The sequence below is a fragment of the Simochromis diagramma genome, unplaced genomic scaffold (assembly GCF_900408965.1).
Source record: "Simochromis diagramma unplaced genomic scaffold, fSimDia1.1 OVJJ01000596.1, whole genome shotgun sequence".
Classification (NCBI taxonomy): domain Eukaryota; kingdom Metazoa; phylum Chordata; class Actinopteri; order Cichliformes; family Cichlidae; genus Simochromis; species Simochromis diagramma.
The window spans coordinates 25429012-25437179 of NW_024387245.1; the positions used below are offsets into that span (position 1 = coordinate 25429012).

Here is an 8168-nt window from a genome sequence, read left to right on the forward strand (position 1 = left end):
AAATAACACCAGGATCCTTTTCTAAGTAGCTGACAGCTGGTAACTGTGCAGGGGCGGGTCTAGCAAAGTGTTGCCAGGGGGGCCAGGTAGGGCATTAACAGGGAAAAGGGGGCACAAAGAAATATGTTCTTATTCTCATTTAAAATGTCTGTTATTAAATAATTATCTGAAGATTACAACCAAAGTTTTTATCTGACGTAAAATGTATAGAAATCATACATATACCAACAAGACTGTACATCACTGTCACAACAGCGTCTGTTTTCATTCAAAGGCTTTATGGCTTTTCCTATAATACCTGGGGGGCCGGTCTCTAGTCAAAATGCCCGGGCCAATTTTTTGTCCCAGTCCAGCCCTGGTAACAAGCAGAGCAGCCGCAGGGCTGGACGGATGTGATCGTTGATAATAACATGAGTCACTTTTTCCTGTTTACGGCTCAGTCCATGAGCTGGCAGCTTACAGGGGAGGACTTTGTAACGTCCTGTCTGACCGCCTCCTGTAGGAAAAAGGAAAATCTGCTGATAGCTGATAGTATTTTGGAAAAAGTTTCTTCATTCTGACTCTGTTAAAGTCTCCCAACACAATAAAGTCTCACTCTGGGTTAAAATCCCTGATCTGCTAATGACGCTGCACCTTCATCCACAGCGGATGTGTCAGCTTGTGATGGGATGTAAAGATGGGAGAGGAGAGCTGAGCTGAGGTAAGCGGGTCTAACTTTAACACTATGTTACTAACACTCAAACGTCTGTGGCTCAGAGTTCCCTCCCTCCTCTTGACTTGCATAACTGCTTCTTTCTATCTCAGATGGATGATAACACTGTCCAGTGTGATGGCAGCTCCTGACGTGTCTGCTTCTGCCCGATTCTTTCTGTGTTTGCTTCGAGTTTAGCTGAAGCTCGGACATCGCCTGCCTTCTGGTATGTTTTCCTTTTATTGATTCATTTTCACCATCATGTTTCCTTTCAGTCAGCCTGGCGCAGCATTGTATTCAGACCTGCTGACATCTTCTGTTACCTGTAGTCTACTTTTCATACTTAGATGTGTGCAGGTGTTAAAAAAATGAAAATAACACAGTGACTCTACACAATTCTGACACCAATTAAAATCATATCATTTAATTTGATGAATGTTTGATAGAGACTAAACGTTTTTTTTGGTAGTGTTTGTGGGTGTGCCGTCATTCTGTCTGTAACACGGTGAGATTTTAATGAATTCTGATTAAAATTTGCTTTTTTCCCCCCACAAAAGTGGACAAAAAGCTGTTGAACTTAGAGGCTATGATTCTTACAAGTGTGCTGTGTGTTGTCATTATATAGACATTTAAAACATCATGTCACATGTCATTTGACCTCTGACCTCACTTTTACATTGCACATGCGCCTTTCTTTCAAGTTTCTCGAAAATGTGTTAAATGTGATATATGTTTAAAGAAAGCAGAAACAGAATGAGCTTCCTGCTTAGGTAGAAATATACTGTAGTGTAATATTATTAATCAGTACCTATCATCCATCACCTACACCCACACGATATTTGTGTGTAATGTTGTTAATGTTATGTGGTTCATCCTGATGTAACCTGGTGTCGATAGTCAGACAGTAACTGTGTTTGTTACATTCAGGCGCTGATAGAGTCTGTTTAAAAAGACAAGAGAGAACAGATGAATACTGTTTCCTTAAAGGGTGAATGCTGCCCGCTGGAGCTTTGCGCTCTCAGCTTCTCGTTTGCTTTATTTTTTTGCCTCAAAGGAAAGTTTTAAGTTGCTTATTTGTTTGCTGACAAACAATATGAGTCCATCATCAGAAATATTTACCATGCAATAATTCAGTGACAATACTAATAATTGGCCTTTGAAATGTAGTATTTTCTTCATCGTACTAGTGAGCGGCTCCATTAACAAGAGTCGGAAGCTCATTAATCAAAGAATCCATGATGAAATCAGACGCCACATCCCAAACCACGTTTCTGAAATAAGCAGTTAAGCGTGCAGTCAGAGGATGTTACTGACTGTTTAATGGTGTTCAAGCATTTCCTATTATGTTGGTGGTTTTTTTACTTCCTGTTTTTAAAGTTTATTTAGAAACATTTTTTTTTCATATAACCACTCAGGTTCCCTTTTTCACGCGAACACCCAAACTGTGAACTTTGTGACTAATTTTCCACACCCAGCCTTTTTTTAAGAACCCACTGAGTGAAGGCCATGCATCCTCCTTCTAAAAGACTCGTGCACTTCTTTGATATGCAGCTGATTATCAGCAGTTAATAAACAACAGGCAGGCGAATTCAGTTGATAACTTCTGTTTTCTCTTATCCTGATAAGAGCCACAGATAAAAGAACCACTGCAGGCAGATTATAGCAAGGCTTTTATATGATTTCTTAGCATGGCTTTTTATATGATCAGTGCAATAAGGTGTCATTTATAATAAATTTATAGCCTTTGAGGGTAGCTGTTTTTGAAAAGTGTAACTTTCAGCTGTTGAACTCTGCAGGCACTGAGGTTAAAAACACCACACTACTCATTTCCTGTAGGTCGAGGACCCTGATACTCCTGAAGCTGCAGAGAAAGCGAAACAACAGTTTAATCAGCATTGAGGACGAGCACGGTAAGACTAGTGTTTCCTAGCTCTGTGTTTCAGCTTACCTCGTGTTATTTTAGGCAGCAGAGTGACACCAAAACAACAAGGTGTTTTAGTGGTGTCTGCGCCCACCACTGTAAGCTACAGTCGTAATCCTGCAGCGCAGGTGAAACAGCGCTTTATTACTGAAGGATCAGCGTGTGCATCCCTGTTGAGCTTAAGCTTGTTTATGTCTGTAGTGCTAATGGGTTTCCTGATTGCTGTGTGATCAGTGAACACATCATTTGAGACACTTGTATTTTGTTAAAAACTAGTTCAGCTGATTATAAACTCTGTGTCTGTAAAAATGCAGCTATCTCACCATAGATTAAACATGAGATAATGAAGATATTTCAGCGCTGTGTGACATCTGCACAGGAAACACTTGTATGTGCAGATTAAGTGACAAAGTCTCTGCTCAGAGCAGACTGTACATATCTGAATAAGATGAGAAATTATTTAGAATTGAAATAATTTAGTAATAACTACAGAAAACCTTCAGATCACACCACCATGAGGTCATCGCTGAAGAGAATGAGAGGGTTCAGTGTTTGTAGGAATCGATGCAGCACCATACATTTCTATTTTTAAGAAAGTAAAGTCTTTTTAGAACCAGAGGCGGAGCCAGACATTAGAAACACCCGGGGCTTAGCCCTAAAGGTTAGTATGCATGTGGGATTTTTATTTATTTATTTTTTGGGGGGGGGGGGTTAGAAATGACTGAAAGATTAATTGGCTCTGTTTTGAGTTTTGTTCAAAAAAGAATGACTTCATATAGGGAAAAATATATATCACATGTGCAGGACACCTTAAACTAGTTTTTTAATTAAGCAGCAAGGCAGAACAAAGTCAGGGCTGTATCAAGACACGAGGACTAAACCCCAATTCAACCAGACCCAGAACTGATCCGGAATTAAAACAGGACTACAACAGTTCAAAATCAGGACTACTTAGGATTTAACCAAGACAGAACCAGAATCAGAACTAGATGACAGTAGCACTAAAAATCATCATAGACCTGCACTACACTTATTTTTTTAATTCTAAGAAAAGTCCAATATTTAGATTGAGAAAAGTTTATATAATCATTTAGCCTTGTTGTGCAAACAAGCCTGCATAACTTAATAAATGTAGAATTTGAAAAATAACAAACCTAAAAAGAAACACTAGGTACGAGATACATGAGTACCTATGATACGGTGATACTTTTGGTAAACAACCATTTGACTAACATGTCTGTCTCACCTGCTCTTGTTCATCTCTGTTCTGTCCTCATTCTCCATCTCCCTCTCTGTTCCTCTCTCTCCCTCTCTGTTCCTCTCTCTCTCTTTGTGCTGACAATCATCGAATATACAGATATTTACAAACTCTTCAGATCAAAACACAAACACTTTTTTAATTGTAACATCAAATCAGACTAAATGTTTATTTTTTTTAGATTGATAAATATAAAAAACACATTTGTTAACTTTAAGAGTAAAGAGAGAAACTATCTGTATTTCTTAATTGCAAATGGCACCAAATTGTATTCAAACTGAGCCACACTTATGGAGCTCCACAATTCTTTTCCTGGTGTTTTGGTTGATATCTCTTGATGTTCCCATGTCACAGAAACAGGCTCTGTGTTTTGCCTTATATGCATCCACAGGTGTGCCACCAGTTTACTCACATGGACTCTGCTAACCTATCAGAAGCTTCTTCAGCTCAGGATGGAATCGTCTGGAGTTTTCTTATTAATTAACAATAAACTTAGTGTATATGTACTCCTAAATTTGATGAAAGTGATAAAAAATAGAAGCTCTGTCTCTCTTTATTCTGACATTTAACTAATTCAAAATATATTTCAATATTTATCTAAAACAAAAGTTTACTCTAAATTGATGTTGTACAGTAAAAATGTTTTGTGTTTTCTCCCTAAAGTGTATGTAAATATCTGGTTACAAATGTGAATATCCTGCTGTGTACTGAAATCCCTCTTGTTTTGCATAGAAATATACTGAACAACATACAAAGCATAATATATAAAATAACATTTACCTGAGTTTTTTCTTTGAAAGAAGCCTCTAATGTCCATTCTTATATTTCAGTACATAACTGAAACCGATTTAGTCGGGGAGGGTAAGAACTGAAAATATGAAATAAACACACATGTAAGCTAAGACTCTCTAAAAAATAGCATTTGTTCGGCTTTTCATTTCGCCATTTGTTGATTCACTTGAAGAGCAAGTAACGTAATATTGGTCAAGTGATCAGTTTGATATCAATCTTTCGTGATGCACCGTCATATTTACATTATTTGTAAGGTACGAATGATTTGCTTTGGTACCTGCTCAAACTTAAGCTCTCCTTAGTCTGGCTGGCTCCGTTTCTCCAACAGCGCACACAGGCAGCAGCTGCCCCGCCCCCTCGCTCAGTCGCTTAGTGCCTGAGCTCGGATCATACCAATATCAGGGGGGATTCACGCACAGTCGTAAATTCCCACAGTGTGCACTATGTGCTTCGAATATTGCTTGCACTTTTTGTTTTATACAGTTGTCAGCCAGGCATCTAACTATGAAAAAATTACACCCCAAAAGACCCCGGGCTTCTGACAAAAAGACCCGGGCTTAAGCCCAGTAAGCCACCCCCACGCTCCGCCCCTGTTTAGAACACACAGAAAAAGCACTGTACAACAAAATAGAGTAAAATAATATATTATAGAAAAACAAGTTGAGCCGCAGAATAGAGTGAACATCAGAAAAACCTGACTAAACAAAAATGTTTCAGTCTTGGAGCCACAGACTGAAAGGCTGCGTTCTCCTCCAGCTTCCATCTGGTACGATGAGTCTGTGAGCAGCAGAGTGTTCAATAAGGCTGAAGCCTGGCTGTGGAGTGCTTGGTATCTCTTCTGGGAGTCAATGTAAAGAGTATAAAACAGGATTAATGAGCTTGCTTACTGAACCTGTTAATAAATTTACTTAGATTTGATTATAATTTCAGCTTCCTATCACAACATTCTGATGTTTTCAGTGAACTGTGGATAAATAAAATAGGCGATTAGGAAAATACTGATGCTGATGAAAACAGTTCACTGGAGGTTAACTCCTATTTGTATGAAATGGTCGAAAGAATTGGAACATTTTAGAACAACTGTCATAGAGAACGGGAACACTAAAGGTTTGAGAGACACAAATAGAAATATTTAAATCGTTATAAATCGTGGCTGTTTTTCAGATGGTTTTGAGTGACGTGCTGTAATCAGATACCTTTCACAGACACAACATTTCTCAGTTTCAGTGTTTAATATGTTGAACTTTTAGCATTTTGAGTGGCTCCATACTGTAATGTTTTGGTAACGATCAGAGAAACATAGCTTTATTTTTACTCTTTTATATTAAATATTGGGTTATAAGGATTTGCAAATGGCTGCATTCTTTTAGATTTGCATCTTAGACAGCGTCCTATCTTTTCCTGGATGCAGGACGCAGCATTTGGATAAATCTGCAAATTAACCATTAAGAAATCCATGCAGTGAATTGAAAACAGCTGTGTTTGTTTTATTGTCTCCACAGAAGATGTTTGCAGCTGAGGCCAAAAAACTGATTGACAAGGTGGGAGATAAAGAGCTCATCTATAATGAGAGCCTAATCAAGAAAGTAGATCTGCTGACTCTGGTCAAAGTCAGCAGAGGAAAATTCTGGCCAGTGCAAAAGTACAAGATAATGCAACTCAGTCTGCCCGAGCTCATGGAGGTGGAAGACTTCAGCCCAGGTGTGTATTCAGATGCATAAACACACACATATTTTGTGTCACACAATATAAATACACCTTTTTTCTGACTGAGTCCCATTGGCCTGGTGATGATGATATAATACTGTAGTTCACATGCTGACCTTAATTCACAGAATCTATCTTATTCAGATGGGCCAGCTATTGGCGCTAGGGCCTACATCTCTGCCCCCCATCGTCCATACTTTTGCCAGAAAGAAAGGAAGGGTGATAAAGTAAGACAGAGGATGATGGGTTGTGACCTGCAAGGCAAACAGGCTCACCAGTGTCACAGTGAACTAATACATTCCTTAATCCACAGAAGGGAGAATCAGCTGGGAGTGTGTGTCTTTATGCTCCAGGGGAACCAGAAAACGGGACCGGGAACGGAAGGAGACCACACAGCTCCATCAGATGATGTCTACAATGGTTCTTGCTGCAGAGCATCTGTTTATGTGCCATTCTCCGGTAAATAATGACGTCACTCTAATAAAATGACCTGGCTACACCACGGGTCAGGCCTGGTGCCAGGGTTTACAGTGCTGGGTATTCTGCCTGCTTGTTAGCATTGCAGTGTAGGAACCAGGAAACCGTGGAAACCGTGCTCTGTGGCAGATGCTGTTTTCTAAATAGTAATTTGAGAATTATGCTCTTCATAGTTGTTGAATTTTTACACAATACTTATTTTTATGACTTTAACCAGTCTGCTACTCAGGAGTTTATTTTTGGGGGGTTATACAGGAACTTGTTTCTTCCTCAAATGTGGCCTTGAAATAGGCCTGCCAGGGACGTTTATGTCCACAAATAGCCTTTGAGTTCCTGAAGTGGAACAAAGTTAGTGGAGTCCTGCGGAAGTGGATTGGATTCCCAGAGTCCTGATGTCCGCAGAATCAGTTTTGATTAAACAATGAGGCAGAAGTTACCAACAGTCTAAATCTGCCGGAGAACTGTGGCAAATTCTCCAAAATGCTGAAGAACCGACCATTCACGTAACTTACAAACAGAGGAACTGAATACGTAAAGAATTCCTGATTCAAATTCATTAACTCGATCACTTTAATCACTACAGACAAATCATGCTGCACCTGCACTCTGGACAGTTTGTTCTTCACAAACAAGTAATCAATTCATTACCAATACAGCTCAAACATGAGTTACTGAAAACAAAGCTGAGCCCAGAATGTCTTCATCCTTTGGAGATTCACTCACCTTTGCAAACAGACTCAGTATCTTTATGCAGGAGGCTAACAAGGACCCATCCCTCGTGCACTTTCTAATAAGTGTGACAGGAGAAGAGTTGTAAATTGTCTGGTGAACAAAAGCCAGTTTATCCTTCGTTTTCAGTGCCAGCAGGTTCACTTTGTCTGTTTTTATGGTCCTGGAAACAGGAAGCAGCAGCAGAGAGTAAAAAGGTTAGCGCATGTTTGGAAAACAACGATCGCTGAGCAGAGACAGAGCCCTACCCGTCACTGAGCGCGCTCCTCAGGGCTTTAAGGTCGACTTTCTTCGACATCATGTTGACGGGCTGAACTAGTCCATCCATGCTGTCAGCGCCTGCATTCACTTCAGCTTCATACACACCAATGTCTTTTCCACCTAACCCTCCTCTCCCGCTCGTCTTTGTTGAAGTCATGAAATTACTCACAAAGGGCTCATCTGTGCACTCTGGAGGGAGAAAGGAGCATCACTTACACATGATACAGTCGTTCTATATATTATGAGGTCAATGTACCACAACACACAGGTCAGCTTAATGAGGGGGAGTTATTTAGGAGACAGAGGCACACCCACCGCCACCTCTGGTATAA

At 39.8% G+C, this 8168-nt stretch overlaps 1 long non-coding RNA gene across 1 annotated transcript; it reads left to right on the forward strand.

Moving 5' to 3' along the window:
- The first annotated feature begins 437 nt into the window (after positions 1–437).
- On the forward strand, positions 438–6310 carry LOC120714004. Its single transcript, XR_005691342.1, has 4 exons — positions 438–700; positions 805–917; positions 2528–2601; positions 6165–6310. It is a non-coding gene; the product is annotated as an uncharacterized LOC120714004 (long non-coding RNA).
- The last annotated feature ends 1858 nt before the right edge of the window (positions 6311–8168 follow it).